This window comes from Crocodylus porosus, unplaced genomic scaffold, assembly GCF_001723895.1.
Source record: "Crocodylus porosus isolate Cpor-Errol unplaced genomic scaffold, CroPor_comp1, whole genome shotgun sequence".
NCBI lineage: Eukaryota > Metazoa > Chordata > Crocodylia > Crocodylidae > Crocodylus > Crocodylus porosus.
The window spans coordinates 119,870,380-119,892,576 of NW_017728931.1; the positions used below are offsets into that span (position 1 = coordinate 119,870,380).

General features: G+C 45.7%; 1 protein-coding gene and 1 long non-coding RNA gene across 5 annotated transcripts in view; one reads left to right on the top strand and one right to left on the bottom strand.

The window, feature by feature from the left end:
• Positions 1 to 4,106, bottom strand: part of ERGIC2 (ERGIC and golgi 2) — a 38,559-nt gene extending 34,453 nt beyond the window's left edge. Inside the window, exons 1-3 of one of the 3 annotated variants that reach the window (XM_019543538.1) lie at positions 3,939 to 4,106; positions 864 to 949; positions 542 to 588 (exon numbers count right to left, since the gene is read on the bottom strand). The gene's annotated coding sequence lies outside the window, so the exon portion shown is untranslated. The remainder of the gene's footprint in view (positions 1 to 541; positions 589 to 863; positions 950 to 3,938) is intronic. The other 2 variants (XM_019543537.1, XM_019543539.1) reach the window with 2 other exon arrangements.
• Positions 4,107 to 4,688: 582 nt separating this feature from the next.
• LOC109316133 lies at positions 4,689 to 15,961 on the top strand. Of its 2 annotated transcripts, none has more exons than XR_002102719.1 (5): positions 4,689 to 4,711; positions 10,754 to 10,796; positions 11,518 to 11,616; positions 15,188 to 15,193; positions 15,950 to 15,961. It is a non-coding gene; the product is annotated as an uncharacterized LOC109316133 (long non-coding RNA). The 2 variants fall into 2 exon arrangements; XR_002102720.1 differs by lacking the exon at positions 4,689 to 4,711 and adding an exon at positions 6,924 to 7,096.
• The last annotated feature ends 6,236 nt before the right edge of the window (positions 15,962 to 22,197 follow it).

Genomic DNA, 22,197 nt, shown 5'->3' on the forward strand with positions numbered 1-22,197 from the left:
CTGGCAGTCCCAGGGGGTTGGGGATCGGGAGTGAGGGGCACCAGCAGAGATAGAAAGGGGCTGCAGGTTGGGAGTTAGGGGCACCATCAGGGCCCAGGGAGGCAGGGTACTGCGGTCTGGGAGTGAGGGACATTAGCAGGGCTGGGATGTGGCTTGGGAGTGAGGGGCAACAGAATGGGCAGGACATCGGCATATCATTGCCCCCCTCACAGTCATATACCACCTTCTCCCCCATATGACAGGTGTCCTTTTTTGGAACTTGAAATATTATAACCCTAAACTAAGGAGAGGACTAGAGAAAACTGAGCAGAGGCTGAAAATGTACAGGGAAAATACTGAAAATGGACAAGGCTGCTAGTGAAGGGGAATGAGAGGGAGGTGGGGGTAGTGCCAACTGGGTCAGTAGGTTAAGCAGGCTGAGAAAGGTTGAAGAAGAATGACTTGTGTTACATCTGGGAATTAAACACTGAATATTTTAATGCTCAGAGATCTGAAATTGTGAATCAACACTTGAAAAAACCTAGCAAGCAAGCTGCTTTACCTTGAATCTTTGTCTCTCTTGCTGTTCCTCCTTATTGTGAGCAAACCCTGAAACAAAAAGAAATATAAACCAATCTGTGATGCATGTGCCTTTTTAGTACAGCAGGAATGCATACGTACCTTTAAAATAAGAGCCCACACATGCATTAAATCTTCTTTGGCACTGACAGGCATTCGTCCAGTATAACAGCCCAATCCGCCCATACTACAAACATGCACTTTTCTTTCTGCACATGCTCTTACTGTTGCCCTACTGAGCATGTGCACAGTGTGTGCACATGCCCATTAAATGAGTGAAGCCCCAGTGAAGCTGCTGCCCTTACCCTGCCCTTTGTTCTGAGTGCTGGCAGCAGCCTCCTCTCTGCAGAGCCCAGGAATGTTCGGCAGGTAGGCAGCAGCGAGGAAGGAACTGGCAAAGGAGGGGAGAGAGTAAGAAAGCTGACTACACTGAGCAATGTTGGCAAAATAAGGGTGGAGTATGGTAGTGAACAAGAGAAGATGCAGAGGCAAAAGATGTGAAATTGAAATGTAATATAGAAGAAAATAGAAAGCCAGCAGAAAAAGTTCACTCATCATCATCATTTTAGCTAGTTACTTCCCAAGACATGGTCAGCTACTTTTCCTATTATAACAAGCAGATTTTTCAAACATTTACAAACAAAACTAGGGAAATTCTGAATATTAATTTCTAGTTAATTGAACATGTTTTTACCAATATGACATAATGATCATATGCAATTAAAGGTACATTCAAAGCAGATGCAATTTTGTTCTTCTCCCCTTAACTGTAAGATCTGGGGAATATTTCATATGTTTCAACAAACAATAGAAGCTGTAGGCACTAGGAGAACTAAAATATAAGAAATACAAAAATAGAAGTAGAAAATAAATATAAAATATAATTACTAAAATAAATGAAATACAGAAAAAAATCCATATTTTTAAGACAGTGCACTGCAGTCAGAATTTGCTTTGTAGAGAGTATGAAAGAGGAAAAACCAAGTGTAAAAGGATTTTTTATTTTTTGCTCTTCACCTTTAAGGCTCCAGTCCAACAAAGATTTATGAACACACTTGATGGCCAGTACCATGGGACTCTTCATGCCCATTAAGTTAAATAACTACACAAGTTAATCAAAAGGAAGATGTGGGCTGAATCAGGACAAACTTCCTCAGGGTGACAAGTACTAGAGCAATATCCTTCAAAGGAAAAGTATGTCACCCCATTGCCTTTCAAAATAAACAGGATAAACCACTTTTAAGACTATCCATTAGGTCATAAACACATTGTTCAAGAGACAAGGATGTTTTGGTGATACCTTTTATTGGACCAACTGTATGGTTGGGACAGCATCTATGTTACTACCAAATCCATATGATAGGCCGGGACTCTCCTCTCATTTGCACCAGAATAAGTCCACTGAATTCACAGGAAGTTACACTCCCCCCCACCCTTTTTGTTTTTTTGGGCTTAAGAGCAGTGAAAATCCAGCCTATAATACAGTAACATGCAAATCAAGGGAGTATATCAGGCCCTTAAAATCAACAGGAGTGGCTAGGAGAGTTTAAATAGTTTTAATTAGAAAGAAATGGTTCTTAAAGTGTGCAAAAAGAAGAGCACATACCAAATGCAGATGCTTCCTCAGCCTGATGAAGGGTATCGTACCTGAAAGCTTGCAAAGAAAGAAGTTTCCAACTATTTCAGTTGGTCTAATAAAAAATATCAGATTTACCCAAAGAACCTTATCTGCCTATGTCCTTAAACCAATACAGCTACAACTATAGCACTGTGACAGATGTAGAGGGCCTTTACAAAGTGCTTAGCTACAGAAAAGAGAGCCGAAGCTTAGGGGAAAGTTACTGAATAACTTTCACAATTTTCAGGCACAGAGTTGCTTGTCAGCATACACATATATATTCTCTTACTATTAAAATATCCTCAAAGAAAAGATCCTATGCCTCACCTCCCTTAAAAAGAATCAACACCTGATATCACTGTACTGAATACCTACCATTCATTCTCAGAGATGACAAGAGAAACTGAAAAATCTTATGTCATTTTCTTGCCCTGTTCCAGTCAAAAGTCCAACGGACACCCCATAAACAAATTAAAAAACAACTAGCCTTAATACACAGTTGCTCCCCTTCTCCAATATTTCAAAGGAGAAAGTTCACCAGACAAAGGGACTCTCAGTGCAAGTGTCAAAGTGCACACTTTAGAAAGATGGAGCTTATCCTAAGTCATAGTTACATTCAAGTTTGTGAAAGTAAGAAAAAACAAACCAGGAAGCTAATATAAGGGCATGGGAAGCAGCTTCAGGGGAAACTGATTTATGACAGAGGAAAGCATGTAGACCTATGATGAAGCTCTTATTGTATTCTGATCAACTGATCTTTGGACCTGATTCATATCCAAACCAACTCGGAGCGGACAGATGTGCAAAAACAGGTATCATAGAAAAATGGGGCAGCAAGCACAGGACTGGGTCAGAAGTGATCATATACCAGGCAGTTATTCTCCCCGGCCTTGGGTGAATGGGGCCCCACACGCTGATAGAAAGCTTGCAATTATAGGCTCACACAGACACGCACACGGTGACTAGTTTGCAAGGTGTGAATCTACCCGGTCTTCTACTTGATTTCAGACAAGGGGTGGGCAAAATAGCCTGTGGGCCAGATGCAGCCCGCAAGCCATTCTATCTGGCCTGCAGGGCCCCTAAAAAGAATCAGAAAAATCAATACTTATCTGCCCCCAGCTGCCTGTCATGTGGCCCTTGATGGCTTGTCAAAACTCAGTAAGCAGCCCTCTGCCCAAAATAATTGCCCACCCCTGCTTCAGACTAATGGTGCAGTAGTCTGCATGCATCAGGGTTGTATGTAGGCTTACACAGGGTTCAGTTTATGGTTGTACAGGGTGGTTCAGAGAGTGATGACTCTGCCTCAAGCAGGGGCTGGACTAGAGACCACTGAAGTTCTGTTCTTGCCTGGCTTCTCCATATCTACATGTTCACAAAAGCACCTTAGATACTGCAGATTCCTTTAGTACTTCCTTAAGGTACTACCTGCACGCGCAGTACCTAGAGTGACGCTTACTCAGTGATGCCCACTGCACATCAGCCGAACAGCGCTGTACAGCAGGCGGTTGGTTTGTGCTGTGACCCGCAGTGTTATCAGGCTAGTGCACAGTTAGCAACACGTGTAGACGAACCCTCCCACCGGGGCCATCCCCACTGCCGCCACAGCCGGGTGCCCAGGGAGCGTGTCCAGCCCCGGGCGCCCCCTGCGGCCGCGGCCCGCGCTGCCCTCGAGCCTGCGCTCCTCCCCACGCGCTCGGCGCCTCCGCAGCCAATCAGCGGCTGCCGAGTGCTCCGGGCCCCCAAGCCCCGGGCCGAGGCGTACCTCACAGCCTGCCCGGCTCCCGGCTAACGGCTCCGGCGCATCCCACAGGAGCGGCAGTCCCCAGCTGTCTCGGAGCTCCTGGCGCGGTTGCCTGCTCGGGACCAATCAAAGGCACCGACTTCCAGCAACCACCGAGGCGGCGCGGCCGGAAGGGACCGCAGCAGCGCCCTCCTAGCCCGCCTGCGCCTGCCTCTATGGTTCCGCTCCCCGTGCCCCGCCCCCTGGGTCTAGGGCTTGCCTGTCGGGGGGGCGGGCTCAAGGGCCGTTGTGGGGTTTTTTGCTCCCGCGTCTGTCGCGCTCCTAGTGAGCGACGTCCTCGTCCTTTCCTAGGCTTTAATACCGCGGGCGGCTGCCCCCACACCGGCGCGGCGCCGACCGTGGGCGGCAGTCACGAAAGCTGGGGGTTGGTTGTGGCCGTGGTCTGCGGACGTCGGCAAACAAGGCTCTTCCGTGGTATCTGTGATGAGCCCAGCTGAGTAGCTGGGAAAAGTTGTAGGCCGACTTCGTGGCGCAGTCACTCTCTGTGCCCGAAGAAGGGTGACTGCACCCCATAGTTGGCCTACAACTTTTTCCCAGCGACTCAGTTGGTCCCGTATTAAAGATGTTGGCCACATACACACCATTAGCTGTTGGAGGGAGATGCATAATGCTTAAGTGGCAAGGAGCTGGAGGTGTATTTAGGTAAAGTACTGTGAGACGAGAGAAGGAGTTAGAGGGGTTAGTCAGAAGGTAAGGGAGATGCACAACTAATTTATAGACTAATACATAAATAGGTGGGTGGGTAGATGTAGATACTTTAATCTATAATGGTCTGCATGTCCCCTGTCTTTTGACTGACTACAGATTTAACACAGTTAACTAGTGCACCGTATCTCTCTTCTATCTATCTGTATGTGGGTATATGCATAGAGAAAGGGATGGACAGAGCACAACCCTTCACAGGCTGAAGCTTCATCAGATGCTGTGAAGGACTCGCACATCTTTTCACGCAATCTGATGTAGTGAACTTCAGTCTACAAAAGCTTGCGTGCTCTCTCTGTCTTTGTGTGTGTCCGTCTCTATACCGTGTGTGTGTATGTATGCTTTAGTCTATAAACCTACATTTCTAGCCTGCCTTCTGGAGCACTTTGAGAGCTGCAGGTGAAAAACCTGTAGGCGTGCTGCTTCTCTGGTTGTGTGATATGCATGTTACTTGAGGTTGTTTCTTTTGTTTAGCATACATTTGCTCTGGGTTAATTATATGAAAGGTGATGGTAGGTAGCGCATCCCTGTTTCTGATTTCTGATTCTTGTATTGTGATATGATGATGCACTGATTCTTGCTAGCAATAACAAACCCTCAAATGCCACTGTTCAGCTATCTTGAAGAGGCAACATAACAATCAGTGATTTATGTGTTTGTTTCTTTTAATCCTCTTAGTTTGGCTGAAAGACTTATGCAACTGAATAAATGGTTAATGTAATGACATCGGCTATAGTTAGCATTTATACTAAGATATTTACACAGGGTACTTGGGAACAGCATGACCTGTTAATACCTATTACACACTGAAGTTTTATCCAATATTTATGGAACTCTGTTTCCTGAATGAACATTTTGGTCATTAAAAACTACTTTTTCCAGAAGTTTCTTTGAACTTGCATACATCGATCACCTAGGCAATGGATTTCTCTCCTTAAATACTAGCTTGCTAGTAAAGAGAGATCCCCTTGTCTCCTAGCGTAGTGCCCCAGTTTTGAAATGTGTTCCATGCAGACAGAGTCTGTGGAGCTTGCTGTAGGATCGTGAAAGCCAATCTAGCCGCCTTCTTTCACTTGGCATTTCTGCATTTGCTTGCCTAAATGCTAGAGGACAGTGCTTGCCCAAGCACATGTTTCTTTTTTGCCCCACACTGATGCAACTTCTCTCCTTGCTTCAGAAATGCACAACACTTTCCTCTTGTATTTACCTGGGCCTACGCCACTATTCAAACAGTGCTTTTCCACCAAGCCTACTCTACTTCGTTTATGCCACGTACCAGCTTATAATACTATTCTCTCTCTCACCCTTCCCAAGGCCTGTGGCCTTTCTTAATCGCAAGCACATTTCTTTGCCTATCTTCTTGCTGATATCCTTGCCCTCTCCTTCACACCAAGCCTGCCTCACTGTTTTTGTCATCGCCCTAGCCCTTGTTCCAGTCTCCAGGTACTTTTCCTTGTCTCTCACCTATGTCCATACCACATGTCCCTGCCTCTGCCTTCCTACAGGCTCATGCTATTTACCTCTGCCAGCCAGACTGCTCCTTCCCTCCTCACCCACATCCATAGGCGACATGTAGGAGGAGGGGAGGGGGTATGTGCCTCCCCCCCCCCGAGATTGGCCAATGCTGGATTCTATAGGCTGTCACCACTCACAACCCTCCCCCCAGCCACTGATGCCACCACCGGCATCTGCAGGCGGTCCCCACTCACTGTCGCTGGCACCACTGCCCCACTGCTGACACCACACCAGTGTCTGTAGCCAGTCCCCACTTGCTGCTCACCACTGACTACAAATGGTGCCTCCCCCCCCCCCCATTCTCTGCAGGCACCAGTTGTTCACTTTTCTACTATTTCCAAGGTCACACCCCTTTTTTCCATTTTTGTCATACAGGCCTGCTGCTTCTTTTTGTTCCCCCCAACTTCTCTCCATCCTCAAGCCCTGAGAGAGAAGCTGATTTTCACTGTCCCGAACTTCTGACACCCAATTCTCTACCACCCCACTTTTTGGGGTAGGTCTCCATAGCTGACAGCAGAAATCTATATATCTCCTCTGTTTAGGTGTTGGTATGGTCTGTGCCACTTGTTTCTCAGTTCCTTCTCTCAACCCTCCTCAATGCAGTGGGCTTGGATCAATTAGCACCTGTCCAATAAGAAAAAAGGGGCAGGTTACATTCAAGCAGAGGACTATTAGAAGAGTTGCTGTTCATGTGCAGTAGCATTTAGAGGACAGGCAGTTGAAGGCTACTTCCTACATTGTTTCCAGAAGCAGTTGCCTCTACAACAATAGCATTTGAAGGCAAGAGGTGTTTTCCCCTCTCACTGAGCGCTGCCAGCTGCTTCTATGCTTGGTTTTGCTGTGTTTTCATCTGTTGCCAGCTGCTCCTGACTAGTGGAGATGCCAAACCTCCATGCGGCAAGGTGAGGCCATGAAAGCAGAGGAAGTCATTATGTGCTTGTTTCTGTCTGATGCAAATAGCTTATGGTAGAGACAAATATGTATTTATGGGTCTGCTTAGATCAGTTGTGTAAGTGTATGTCTGGGTCCAAAAGATATTGTTATGATGAGTTCTGTTCTATGATACTGCTGAATCCCTTATAGTATTATGCAGGACCATGAAAAGGGGAATATTTGTTCTATGAAGATTTAGGTTTGACTTCTATATTATTCTTTTGCACCTTACCTACATGAGGCTGCTTCTGCCACAATAGGGAAGCTGACAGAGCCCATATACATCCATGTGCCTCCTCGTGGCTCTGTAGTTCTCCTGTTCTGTCTGTGTAGCTCTGCTGACAGCTGGCCTTGGAGAAACACCTGCCACTGGAGGGACTGTGGCAGATGTACTTAAAGATACCTGAAAGCTGCTCAGTGGTAACAGCAGCCTTCTTTCACCCGGAGAATTAGTGTTATTCTGCTGGCATGAAGAAAGGCTTATGTTGCCACAGGGGAACCCTGAGTGTGGCTACATTCACAGTTTTGTTGGAAGAACCCTGGCAAAAAAATTCATAGTACAGTATAATCTCATAAATCCGGATCTCAAAAACCTGGAATTCTCAAAAATCCAGCATTGCTCCAGGACTGGCCACCGTTCTCCCCCCACTCTGCCAAGGGGAAGCTTGGGGGAAGCTTGTACGCGGCAGCTGCTGCCGCCATCCACCACCCCACACCGTTGTTCCATGTGCAGCTGCTGCTCCGGAACTGGCTGCGGCTTCCCTCCCCACCACCCTGCTCCACAACTGGCTACACGGGTTTAAAAAATTTCAAATATCTAGCAGATGCTCGGTCCCGAGTACGCCGGATTTATGAGATTATATTGTATAGGCCAAGCCTTAGAGTTCATCATCTCCCAGGTATTACAGCAATGGGCCTGACATTTTAAAACAAGAAAAAGCTCTCCACAAGAAAAAATCTCCAAAGTGTCAAGTTAGCTGTTCAGGGTCCCAAAGCTGGCAAAATACTCGAATACTGCTCACCAAAAAAGGAACTTCTGGAACTGATAAAAGCAATTTCTGCTCTGCATTTCCTTATTTGCTGAAGGAGATCTCGTTTAAAACAAAAACCAAACACTGTATTTCCTTAGTGATTATCTAACACACTTATTTACAGTAATGTACCACAGGAGATAGGGCCACTGTTATAGAATAGTGTTGCATGGAGTCTTGTATTTGTAAATATTGACTAGAGGCAATCAGCTTGATACTTGCTGCATCTACACGAGATGCTTACTGCGCAGTACCTTGTTACTACTGCGCAGTAGTGTCATGGGGCACAAACTCTGGTGTGACACTACTGTGCAGTAGTGATAAGCTACAGTGCAGTCAGCATCACCAGGAAGCTGTGAAGGGCTGCTGCTGCTCAATAATGCTCATTACTGTGTAGTCATTTAGTACTTGCGAGTACTAAATGACTGCGCAGTAACAACTGTGCCGTCAGCATCTGGTGTAGATGTGGCCACTGAGTATTTTAACCATGAACAAAATAGTACACAGATTGTTAATATAAAACAAGACTATATTTCAGCTTTTTAAACTAATTGGTGTTGGAAATACAAAATGAAAATCTATTTCCAAGCTACATTATTTTTTGACACTTACACAGTGGGTTGGATGTTTACTTAACTACCTGATGATGTAGGCAGTTCTTTTTGCATCCTGGTTCTAGATCCTCCTCTCATGCACCTGCACTGTGACATCATCTATTATGCTGAAAGCCTGTGTTGACTCCTTTTGTACTATTCTTTCAGAGCCAAACTGTGGTCATATTGAAATTCATGAAAGTGTTTCCCATTGACTTTAGTAGAATCTGGTTTTAACTCTAACTAGAAAGGATGATGCATTTTGTTGTCTTGTGGTGGAAGTGTATGCTAATAAATGTGTGATTCGTTGTTATGTAAAGCTTGAAAGAAATTGGATCAGGGGGTCAAACCATGAGCTGGATGAGTGGTGCTGGACTGGTCCTCAAGCTGCACAAGCCAGCCCCTCAGGCAGTGTTTGCCCTGAACTGGCCTGGAGCACAGCCAGCAGTGCATGGTCCCAACTGACTCAAAGTGCAGCTGGCAATATGCTCCTGGGACTGAGCTGGAGCACAACAGCAGCATGTGCCCTGGACTGGCCCAGAGTCCAGCTGGCATTGCGTGCCCCAGAACGCTCCCAAGCACTGCTTCCAAAGTGCACTAGGCTGGCCTTGCACTTTCTGTACAGCATGTGGATACATGACACAGTGGCATGTGGATCCAAACCAAAGCCCCAGCTAGCACTGGGGGCCAGATAATAGGGATCCACAGACCATATCCAACCTGTAAACTGTATCTTTGACACCCCTTCATTGGACAAACAGGAAGAATATGAATAAGGTGAGACCACAGTCCCAGCACCGTGGAGGAATTACCATGGAAATGGAAGCTAGTTGAGCAGGCACATTTCTCATTGTATGTCATGAAAGACTATGTAGATAGCTTTATTCCTGCTGAAGTGATTACCAGCTAATTATTAGAGACTTCTCTCTTCTAACACATGGGGATAGCATTTGAAAGCATTGTAATAGAAAAATTGTCCCTGGGAAGAGGTTGAAGTCATTCATTTCTTTCTAATTGCATCACACTTTGCCATTTGATCCTTTCTTCCTCCATCTTAAGCATTTGATCAGCTGTAAGAAAATATGTCATATAACATCATAGTAACAGCACATCAAGCAAAAAGCATGCTAATGGGCAGTAGATTCAGTCTACATGTGTATATAATGATTCCATTTTGATGTGCAGGTAGTGATTTCAAAAGTTATTGTTATGGCAGGATCGTATCCTTGCTAGATACACAGTTAGCAGCTTTGTATGAGAAGGGTTAAGCTTGTTGTAGAAATATGGTTTGCAACAGTTTGCATTTATTTAATGGTTCGTACTATATGACTTCTGAGTATATTGTGTACTAATCTTCCCTTACCTACCTTCCTTTTGAGTGTTTATTTCTGTACAGTTCACTGTAAGGAGATTTTAATATGCCTTGATACCCATACAAAGGAGTAACCTCACAGTAAAGATTATGCAGTTTTGTCTGCCCATTTGCTTGCCTTTCTGCATAAGAATAATCCTTGGTTTTAGGAAGCTCAGTGGAATTACTAATTCTACAATGTTTTCCTCTGCTTAATTATAAGCTTCTCTTTATTTCTTCACACATAGCCTATGCTTGAATTCCCAGAGATTTAATGACAGAAAGTTTTCAATGGTGATAACAAGCCTCTTTGAAGCTAGCGGGACACAGAGACCTTCTAATCTAGGTAATTAGTAATTTTTTGTAACTTCATAACGGTGTGATTGATTTTATTCAAACCTTGCAGAAGAGTTCATCTTAAACCTTGAGATTAAACTTGGCTAATTTTCAGGCCAACACAAGGAAAAGTTCAAATGAGGGGGCTTATTATGGGATTTGGTTGCAAATTAAAGATGAATGAAAATGCAGTTTCCTTTTTACAGTGTTTTCAGTGCCACATAGAAAATTAATCCATGTCCCATTAGTGGATATTATTATTATTATAGAAACAACATTCAGATTAAAAACTAATTTATTCATTTCATATTGCAGGCAGGCAGAAGTGAGGTGAAGGGCTGTTGCTGCATTAGTACCTGTATGTATCTTTCTCCTTGTGTATACTGTACTTGCAGTTGTAGTGGTATATTAACTCTTGTTTCAGTAAGAAAGCAAAGTCTTTGGATGTCTATTACAGTTTCTTGAAATGTGGTTCTGATCTTTTGTGTCACTGGGTTTTTTTAAAAAGCCCAGTGGTAAATCTAGTCCAGTAGTTCAGCTGTGGCTCTTCGTGCTACTGTTTGTAAGATGTCTAAAACAAGAGGTAGAAAAATCTTTTTGAGTTTTGAGTTTTAATTGCATATTGTTTGTGATCAGTGCATAACCTACACTGAGCAAAAAATAACCTTCAAAAGAAAGAATATTTGTTTCCAGTCTGTTTTCTCAATGAAAATAATTAAAAATGCTACTTGGAAAAATGTTGGCCCAGGTTTTCTAAAATGACTAGTGATTTCAGGTAGCTAACATGAAGCATCTTAAAGGGTTTGAGTTTTAGAAAAGCCTGAGTGAATACCCACCTTGATAAAACCAAGCTCATCCTAGGCATTTCAAGTAGGGTACAAAAAATAATGACACACTCAAACTCACAGGTTGCTTTTGAAAATCTTAACCATCAATCTTATCTTAATTATAAATTACTTTTATAATTATAAATCTTTTCTTCATTATAAATTATTATTTAACATAGCCAATGTAGGCACTTTTTTTTAATGATTGAATTTCAGTACAAATCTTCAGTTTTACCCAATATCATGTTTTAGGTAAGAAAACATGCAAGCCAGTTCCTGCTCATACAGTATACATACAAGAACTGTATGGCTTCAGTTCAGATGCAATGACAACTGCATGAAAAAAGAAAAGTAAGTGATTAGAATTAATTTATTTGAGGGGTTTTAGATTTTTATCTGATTTATATTCAAAAGGCTCTACAACTGGGTTTTTATTGGAGATGTCAGCTTACAAGTTTGTTATGAGAACATACAAATGACTTGATGTTTTATGGTACTATAAGAAACTAGCCCTGGGGTGGGCAATTATTTTGGGCAGAGGCCCACTTACTGAGTTTCAGCAAGCCATCAATGGCAGCGTGACAGGCAGCCCAGGGCAGATTAATATTAATTTTCTAAATTTTTTTAGGGGCTCCATGGGCAAGATAGAATGGCCTGGCAGGCTGCATTTGGCCCCCGGGCCACATTTGGCCCACCCCTGGACTAGCCATATTCCTCACATCCCACTTCCATAAGCTTCCATTGTAAATCACTGTTATTGTGGCAAGAGAAAGCTCAGTTCAGTCTACCCCCATGCTTGGAGACGTCAGTCTACGGGCCTACTATGGGGTTTAAATGGAACCAGTAATGAAAAAGGGTGAAATCTGGGAGCAGTTGTTTTCTTTGGCATGCTCCTGCAGGCAGTTTTGCCTTCCCATTAGAAATCCCTTTGGGAGGTACTGATGCTCGATCTACTAGGTTGTGCTAGTAAACAGAGGTGACCCATGACAAAAGGTCTTCAGGGAACAGCAGTAAAGTTGTATCTTTGCCCTGAACCTTGACCAGTGTCCCAAAATTTGTGGTTTTTGAGACATACTGGATTACAAAAAGGAAAATCACTACTGGTGGGGAAGTGGCTTGCAAAGAAATGACAAGGAGAAGGAAACTCCCTTGAGCTGGAATTCTGAGTGACATTCCCTTCACAAGATGGCTTTCATAGGGGAGCACATAGCTGTGAGGCAGAAAGTTTTGTTCCTTACTAGTTCTGTTAGCTTTATTATTCATTCATTATTATTCCAATTATTTAATCCCAGACTACACAAAATACAGGCCACTTATCTTCTTGTGTTAATTAATATTCAAAGATGGATTTTTTTTCTATTATAATGTCTTAATTTTTCAAATTGTTTTTACTGATATGTCTCTCTCATGTTAATGCATATGCATCGGTTTTATGACAATAAGAAGGTAATTTAGGTAAGAACAATTAAACATGTGAAATGGATTAATGTACCAAGATTAGAAGAGTCTTACAAATAACAATAAGGGATTGTACTGCATAAAGTAAAAAATTCTGGGAAAACAGCTACCTGCTGAATAGCAAAGACCCTTCTTATTGCAAAATATTCTTTTTTTATACACAGGATATACACAGTATGTACCTAGGAATATCCTACAGGCACAATACACAGAGTAGTTATAGTATACTGGGACTGTCTACATGAGATGTTTACTGTGGAGTAGACTAATTAGCTCTGCAATAAATGTGGTATGTCTTTGTGACAGAACACCCTTTTATAAGAGCAGAGTAGTGTGAAATCAGCCAGGGTGGAGGAAACATTGCCCTGCAGAGCTCTGGCCCCTGGAACAACTTGGAGGTAAGGGTGAAGCTATGGGGAAGGAGGAGACCTCATTGGTCCTGGGCATGACCTAAAACTGTAGCCTGCCAGGATAGGGAGGCCTGGTGGTCCTGCCTGTGGCAGGGCAGGGCCACATAAATACCAGGGCTGAGATCCTCCCTGGTGTCAGGTCAGTTGGGTGGGTTACCAGGAGAGTTAATGGGGGCAGGCAAGCTTATTGAGATGTGCTTGAGTCCCATGGGATGTTGGACCCTGGAGGTGGGCCAGGCACACTCAAAGAAGAGCATCTGAGCCCAAGTGAGTATAAGACCCAGGGCCCTGAGAATTGCTGGGCGGAGTTGGGGGGCCAGTTAAGTTCAGGGAAGAGCAGCTGAGTCCTAAGGGGTGGAAGACCTCAGGCCCTAGTGTAACGGGCAAGAGTTGAGGCCCAAGAGAGGGGTGTAGTGATCCAGTGAGGGCCAGGGGTGAAGTAGGCAGTCACTCAGTCTTGTTTGGGTGGGGGTCATGGGAGAGGCCCAAAAGACCACGCCAGGGCTGATCAAGGGGTGGAGAGAAAAGCCTGAGGATCTCTTCGAGTAGGGTGGAGCGAGTATAGCCTGGATAGGCAGTGTGCAAGAGACCCTGTTGAGAGGGTGTGGTGTGTGTGTGGCCTGAGAAGGCAGAGTGGGAGAGACACTACTATGTGTCCAGTTTGACTCAGCTTAGAACCAGAGATGGAACGTACTGTGAGACATCAGCGAGCCATGGGACACATGTAGAGATGGTAGGAGTGTGGTCATTTGTGCACATGAAGGGCAGCCTCCTGCTGATCTGACATGATAACCACTTATCAACAAGGCGGGTGGTTTGCCCAGAGACAAGGGCAGGGCCAGACTAGTACTGGGCCTGGAAGGTGCCCTTGTCACTGTCTACATGTTTTTTACTCTGCAGCAGAGCATGGGTCGATGCTGCCCTGGCTGGCTGGGGCATGAGCATAGGTGACATGTAGGGCGGGCATGTGCCCCGCCCCTGAGATTGGCTGCCACTGGCTTCTGTGGGCAGTCGCCACTTGCATCCACCCCCCACTTACCACCACCACCACCACCACCACCACTGGCATCTGTGGGTGGTCCCCACTCGTCACCACTGACACCAGCGTCTGCAGGTGGTCCCTGCTCGCTGCCATGGTGCGCCCCCCAGTCTTAGAAGGTACCAGTTAATCATAGGCATGAGGGTGCTTCAGTGTAAGGCTGCCTGCTGGCACATTGAGCTGGGGGGAACAGCCCCAGGCTGGCAGGCTGACCCCTTTACCCCCTGCCAGCCAGGGCCTCTCTGACCTGGTTCAACATTCTGCAGTCCTGGGCACACATGTAAACGTGGCACCCAGGAGCAATAGACTCCAGTACGATAAGTGTCAGAGGTTATTGCATCGCATTAATATGCACGTGTAGACGTGTCCACTGTGTAACAGACTCTACTCCTCTCCCTGTCTTCACCTGCATACATTGGTACACAACTTGCTGCCAGTATGCTACAGGACATTCTGGTCAGTAGTCACTACATGAGCCAAGAGTTTGTAAGAGCTACTATATATTGGTTACAAAGAACTGTTTGGCTCTACAGGGTTGCAGTTATGTGCCACATGCTAGTCAGTTGTTCAGTCTTTTTCTATGCCTTGTTTCTGTGTGTAGCAGTGTTTGCAGCTTGTATCCTATGCTTGCTCAGGTCCTCTATGTTGTACGAGTATGGTGTCAAGGTGCATATCTTATGTCCTGTGCTCTACACCATCACTGGTAGATGACACGGGGGACATTACTCATTATCCCACACTTACATATGTACAAAAGTCTGACCAGGGAAAGGAAAAGCATGCATATGTGCAAGGGAAATTAACCAGTCCTGTCACCTGCTTCTGTCACGTAGGCAACCCAAAACCTTCCCGCAGGGTGTGTCTACATGTGCAATTGATGCTGTTTGGCTGTACTGAGTAGTATGTTTACTACTTGCAAATGCAGGTAAAATTACTGCACATTAAGCACCTGTATGTGTAGACAGTAATGCTTTACTGCACAGTAGATTAGATTGTGTGACACATGCTCTGCAAGCATCGTGTGGCCACTGCTAGTTAATGCATGGGACTTTAGTTGAGTGACTCAGTCTTACTTGGCTAAGTAAGAGGAGTTGGACTGGACTGTGAAGGGTCTGTTATTTTTTCAAACCCATTACAGATGGTTGAAGCACACCCCTTTCTGCTCTTCCTGATCATACTGAACTGGGCCCTAAGACATGATTGTCTGTTGAAACAATGGTTGACAGTTAATGCCAGGAAGGATATGGCAGGGGATGGATCAGTCTAGATATGCCCTATTTGAATACTCCCCCTCTAAAGCATCCTATGGCTTGTTGGAGGCAGGATACTGGGCTAGATGGATCATTGGTCTGACCCAATACGACATTTTTATGTTAACAAATAAATTGCATACTTCTCTGTTTGTCATTAGCTCTTCACTAATCAAATCCATCAAATACATATTTGCATTTAACACACATGCTTTTTAGTACATTGAGGGATGGAATTTTGGTGTGTTATTGTTCTGTATGACAGCTACTAAATATGTGCTAGGTGCATCTCATGAAACAGATAAATACATGGTCTTTCTCTTTCAGAGCTTATAAGTGAAATAGTATGTGACAGAATGAGTGAGCATTATGAGCAGAAAGGAGGGGATAGGAAATACAACAATATGATTTTGTTTACTCACTGTAGGCACATGCAGATCAGAATGGCTTATTTAAACTTTCTGTTATTTCAATATACATACAAAATTTGAGCTGATTAGGAAATATTTTCTTTCCCACAAAAAGAGTTAAAAAGAACATTTCTGTTTTTTCCTTTTTTTTCTTGTTTGGTTTTTTTCATGTTTTCATCAAAAAGCTAACCATTGCCCAAATTTTCCATTTTGATTTTACATTAAAACACCCTTAAAATTAACATTTAATTTAAATTTTAAAAATCTCATAATTTTTGGCCTAAACTTTAATTTAGTTCTAATAAAAATACATTGTAATTTTTGATGTTGGCCCGGATTTCTAAGCATTCAGTACTCTGTGCCAGTCCCTCAAAAGTTTTCAGAATCCAAGAGCTTCTTTTTTGTTGTGCCAGCTCTTTAGGCAATGTGGCCACTTATTATTTTGGTGCTTCAAGCTGAATGGGGTCTCTGTTTTGTTAGATGGGTAGAAGTTTTGTCTGGGTTAGATCTATAGTTCTTGACCCAGGTATTCTGCACCCTAAAGTACTGATACTGAGCATCTCCACTGGCTTAATGAGGGATCAGGCCTTTCAACACCAGGGTCTAATCTTTAGTTCTTAAAGCACTCTGAACTCTACAGAATGAAGGGTGCAGTGCAAATATATAATGTAGAATCTAAATGAAATCCAAATATCTACTCCTCGAATCTATCCTTTTTGTCACCACTCTGACCTAATTAGTCTTTCTGAGGGAAACTTCTGTAGGTATGCTAGCATTATTGTACTTTACTTACCAGCGGGCATATCTATATGTGCATAAATAATAATGTGATGCAATAAACTTTGGGGCTTATAGCGCCGGACTTAATTACTTTTGGGTGCCATGTTTATGTGTGCATCCAGGACATTGAACTGGGTTGGAACAGCAATGATGCGCTCCTGGATGCCACCACTGGGGCCATTCACACATTCCTGAGCCTCCACCCCTGCCGTCTGTCAGCTAGCCTAGCCAGCCAAAACTAGTGGCTGCACAACAAGCAGTGGCTCAAGTCATTCCAGACCCAGGCTACCATCCAGGACCTCCTCATGCAGCTCCACCCACACCTGGAGCAACAGAATACCACCATGTGGTGGCCCCTCCCCACAGACACCCAGCTGGCCATTGCCCTGCTCAAGCGGGCCACGCCTGTCAGCCTCCACTGCATCAGCCACCTCTTTGGTGTGGGCAAGGCAACTGGGGTGTCTGTGTTGGAAGTGTGTGGTGACCTCCAGGACGTGCTGGGCACATCGTGTTCCATGTGCATGACCCCCTGGTGGTGATGGTGGTGGGGTTCCGTACCCTGGGCTTCCCTTAGTGGATCAGGGCCCTGGATGGGACCCATATCCCCATTATCTGCCTGTCCCCTAACACCCACCCCTACTACAACCAGCGTGGCTTCCACTGCATTGTGTTCCAGGGCATTACAGACCACCCCAACACCTTCACCAGTGTAAGTGCTGATTGGGCGGGCAGTGTCCACAATGCCCACATCTTCCACAACTCTGGTCTGCCTGCCCTGGTGGAGAGCAGGCATTTCACATGGGGGGGTACCAGACCTCCAGCTGGTTGTGGTCCCTCCTCATCAAGAGGCCTGCCTACCCTCTCTTCCCCTGGCTCATGCAGCCTTACATGGGCCAGCTGGACTCTCACCAGACACATTTCAACCAGTGCCTGGGCCAGACCCACACACTGGTGGAGTGTGCCTTCGGACAACTGAAAGGACAGTGGCATATCCTCACAATCTGCCTCATGGTCACAGAGGTCAACATCCCCCAGGTCATCGCCACAGCCTGCATGCTGCAAGGCCCGGGGGGAGGAGAGGCAGCAGGTGGAGGACACCTAGCACCAGGAGCACCAGCTGTGACAGCAACACACCCACCCCACTGAGGTGCAAGCTGCTCATCTGCTAATGAGGACCAGAGTACCTGGTGCATGAGGCACTGGCCAACCACCTCTTCTTGCACTCCCCTCTCTACCCTGCATGAACAGCCACACATGGACCCTCGCCCCACCGTGTACCCCCAAGCACCAGGCTCACTGTGTACAGTTCTTCAAATAGCACTCTATTCCCCATCACAAACACAGTTCCTCAAAAAGCGCTTTGCTCCTCTCCCTCCCCATCAACAGAGCCTGTCCCCACTCCCTCCACACCAGCTGCCAACCCCTTCCTCCCCCAAGATCTCCACTTCCCTACCCCACACAGTGCCAATAAAACACCCTTTTTCCCACATAGAGCCTATCCAGTGCTGTTGCTGTCCTGGGGTAGAGGCGCCTAGAGGGTAAAGCCTGGGTACAGAACCCCAGCACCCCAGCCTCTGGCTGCACCCCGACAGGAGCACACACTGCAGTGAGGCTGGTGGGTGGGGAGCTTGCCCGGGGATGATGGCAGGCACTGCTCTGCTAGTGCACCCATCTCCCCGTCCTGCAGTCCTGGCCCTGCTGCAGGCAGATCATGATCTAGGGCCAAATGGGGTTGGGGCAAGCAGCAGGGCTGGGCCAGCAGCGGGGCTAGGTGGCAGGGAACCCAGGGTGGGGGCCAGGGCAGGGGCTCTTGGCTGGTGGACGCACTGCTGCACCTCAGCTCAGGCCCAGCCACAGGGGGCCTACTGCTGGGTGGTGGGCAGCTGCCAGGGAGCTAGTGGGGCTGTGGCTTCCACATAACTCTTCTCCAGAGCCATGAGCCTGTCCCTGAACTCCTGGTTTGCTTGGTCCCTCCACCAGTCCCTCTCTGCCTTGTGCTGGTCCCTAGCTTCCTTGTGCTAATCCCTGGCCTCATAAGCAAAGCCCTCTGTACATTAGGCCTGCACATCTGCCAGGCTCTTCTTGGCCATTGTGACCAGCCAGTCCAGCAGCTGCATCTGGCCCTGGGTCCTGCACTACCAGAGCCAGCACATCTATAGGGCCCTAGCTGAGGCTGGCAGTGACCCTGACAGTACATCCTGGCTGCCAACTGGTGCCTCTCCCCTGTGTGTAACTGCAGGTCTTACAGAGCTAGGAGAAAGAGCTTGTTTGTGAGCGTTTGCAACATTTCTGAGATAAGATGCTCTGTGCCAGGGGCCTGTGCGCTGTCCGGCCTCAGATCAGGGGCTGTGTGTGCACAGGTGCCTACAGAGCATGGTAAGTCAGTGAAGAAGGCCCTAGCACAGGTGGCCACTGGCTGAGCCCTTTGTCCCTGCTTATTCTGCAAGGGCCAGAGCATGCCCCTGTTGTAAGTGGTGTGAGGAGCTGTTGGCATGGACTGAGGGGTGCCCAACCCAGTATGCCCTGCTGATGATGATTGCCATGGTGCCCCAGGCACACATGTGAACCTGGCACAGAACCCTGAGCTTTGACAGTGTGGCGGGCAAGCCCACCCTGCACTGCATCCTCTGCTACCACCTGGAGGGCTACCTGTGGCTGCACTACACATCCCTGCCCCTCTTAGCCAAGGGGGACATTGCTGCCAGCATCAGCCTGTTGCTTGGTGTGTATGAGGCCTGTGCCCGCCTAGCTGTGGGGGCACAGGCTGCTCAGAATAGGTTTACACTGTCTTCTGCCTCCCTGCATAGTGTTGGGGGGCTCCAGGGGCCAAGGGGAGCATGGGTGGGCCTGGCGGGGAGTGGGGGCAGGGGCAATATCAGGGAGGGCTCTCCCCACAGTGTAGAGCTAACCAGGTGGGTGTGGAAGATGTACCCAGCAGCCTGAGTTGGTCCCTGCTGGCAGTGAGGATATGTGGCTCCCAGTGGTGCAGGGATGTGGTATCCAGCTTCCCAGACTGGGGCCCCCTCTGGGGAGGAGCTGGCACTGCTGGTGGCCAGCAGTGCCATGGCCAGCCTGATCTCCTGGGTGGGGCTAAATATGCAGAATTGGCAGGGCAGGCACTGGCCTGGGCTCTTAGGGCATTTATACACATACTGAAATCTGGTGCATTGAAACAGACTCGATTAATAGAATCAACTTTGCAAGCAAGCTGATGCACCTGGCAGTGTATTGCATCCATTTGTATAAACCGTGAAATGTACATCAGCTCTGAGAAAATGGTGGTGGTGTGCTTTTGAACTAAACCATCTTTGATGTGTTTTAATTCAAATGAACACTGCTGCTATTTTCTCAGCACTGACATGCCTTTTGCTGTCTATACAAACGTACGCACCACAGCACTGGGCACTTTTAAAAGTGCCCAGCCCTGCAACACAACCATGTGTACAAGTGCCTCCAGAGCTGCTGAAGGAGGCTGGGGTGGGGAGTACAGTGGAATGAGCTCCTGGTGGGCTGAGGGGCCCTCCCCTGGTGGCACATCACCCTGGGTGCCAGGTCAAAGTGAAGGCTCAGTCAGGCTGCCCGTGTCTGACTAGATGGCTCAGGGTCCCAGGGCATGAGGATGTAATACAGCTGCTGCATAAAGGGCATGGACTTGCGGGCAGTCCCTGACTGGCAGTTGTGGTTGGCGACGCTGACACACTCTTCCTTTAAGGCCTGCTCTACAGTAAAGTGCGTGTGTAGATGCACCCTATAGATCCCTTGCTAGAAATGGGGCCAGAGAAGCAGGAAAGAGGCTTCTTAATTTCTGTCTCCTGCAAATTGAAGACCTGCTCTTCCTTGAGAGCCTACATAATCTCAAAATACTGGAATTCATGTACCTGCTACATGACTCTTCCACTATATTTTCTCTCACGTAACTTAATTTTTGGTAACAACAAGTGATTTTCCTACCAAATATGTTAATAAAAGTGTAGCTACTATTATACTATACACTACTGTGGGAAAGTTTGATCTTTATTGATTATACATATGACACTGCTAACTCATAAAAACAGAATTTACAAGTTATAGCAAAGCTGATTTATTTATTATTCACTCCTTTGTGTTTATTAATTTATAACTTTGCTTACTAAATGTATACATTTGGACATAGGCAGACAAGGTTCTGTGGGTAAATCTGATATCTTTTACTAGACCAACTAAAATTTTAGTTAGTCTAATAAAAGATACTGGATTTACCCACAGAATCTTGTCTGCCTATGTTCTTAGACCAACACAGCTACAACCTATACTGCTGTACAATTTGTACAATAATTAACACCCAGGTAGGTGGATACACACCAAAGACAGGATTAAGTCAGCCTAAAAAGTTGTTATGCTCCAACACGTATTTTGTACATGTTCTTTAGGAAACCAGTTTTTAAGAATGTAGGCATGTGACTTATTTCTGCTAGAGGCAATCACAGCAACTGCAGAATACTTTTAACATCAAAGCTTTATCTTAGGAATGAAAGAATATGGATCTTTACTTCTTCCTGAAGAATTAAATACTAAATGAGAGAGAATACTAAATGAGAGATAAGAGATTGTTCAAATATAAAATAATTATTTTGTACATCTGTCTATTTGAGAACTTCAAGCTCCTTTGCAAACATTCAGAAGTTAAGTCTCACACCTGTGTGTGGCAGGTATTACAGTATTCTTCCCACTCTATACACAGGGAAACTAATGCACTTAAAAATTAAGAATAAAGCATGTCAAAAGTGGCCACAGGTTTTGGTTGCTTCAACAGTCAACATTTCCCAGGCATCCAACCTTTTAGAAAATTAATTTCAAAGTGTTTCAATTTGGAGCCCCGAAAATTCAGGCACCCTAACCTGTGGCCACTTTTGAATATGTGGCTGTAGATGACTTTGTCCAAGGTCCACTAGATATTTGTGGTGATGCTTGTACAATGAATCTCAACTTTTTAGACTCAAGGTACTCCTTGGTAAATTCCAGCTTTTAGTTTTCTTTCATTTTTTGACTACAGAAACATAATAGAGCATTTTTTCTGTTGCACAGATCTCAGAAAAATCACAACAGATCAGGATGTTTTTAACTCTTTGGGCTCCTATTTGAAATCTCTGGGTTTATCTTGTGAATCACGTCTGCACATCTAACAGTGCAAATGTTTCTTGATACCCCACAATACGCTTTAAAGGATCTCAAGGCACACTAAGGTACCCCAGCACCTGAGAATCACAGTGCTAGGAACGCAACTAGATCTCTTAGCTCTCTAGGACTACAATGTAACCATCCAGCCACCCTTGTTCTTATTTTTACTGTTTGAGTTTAAAGACTGCTCAAAAATAAGGAATAATTTCTTTAAGACAGCTTGCAGATCTGCTGTGAGTGCATTCTACTCTGACTTTAATTGCACCCAGTCAAATTAAGGTATGCACATGCTACTAAACTTCTGTTGTAAATCTACATATAAACAACCCACATTTTTGGGGGGCCCCTGATGCAAAGAAGCTGCTGGTAGCAGCAGGGAGGGTAGAGGGGTGTCAAGGGGCTGAAGAAGCTGGCCGCAGCAACAGTAG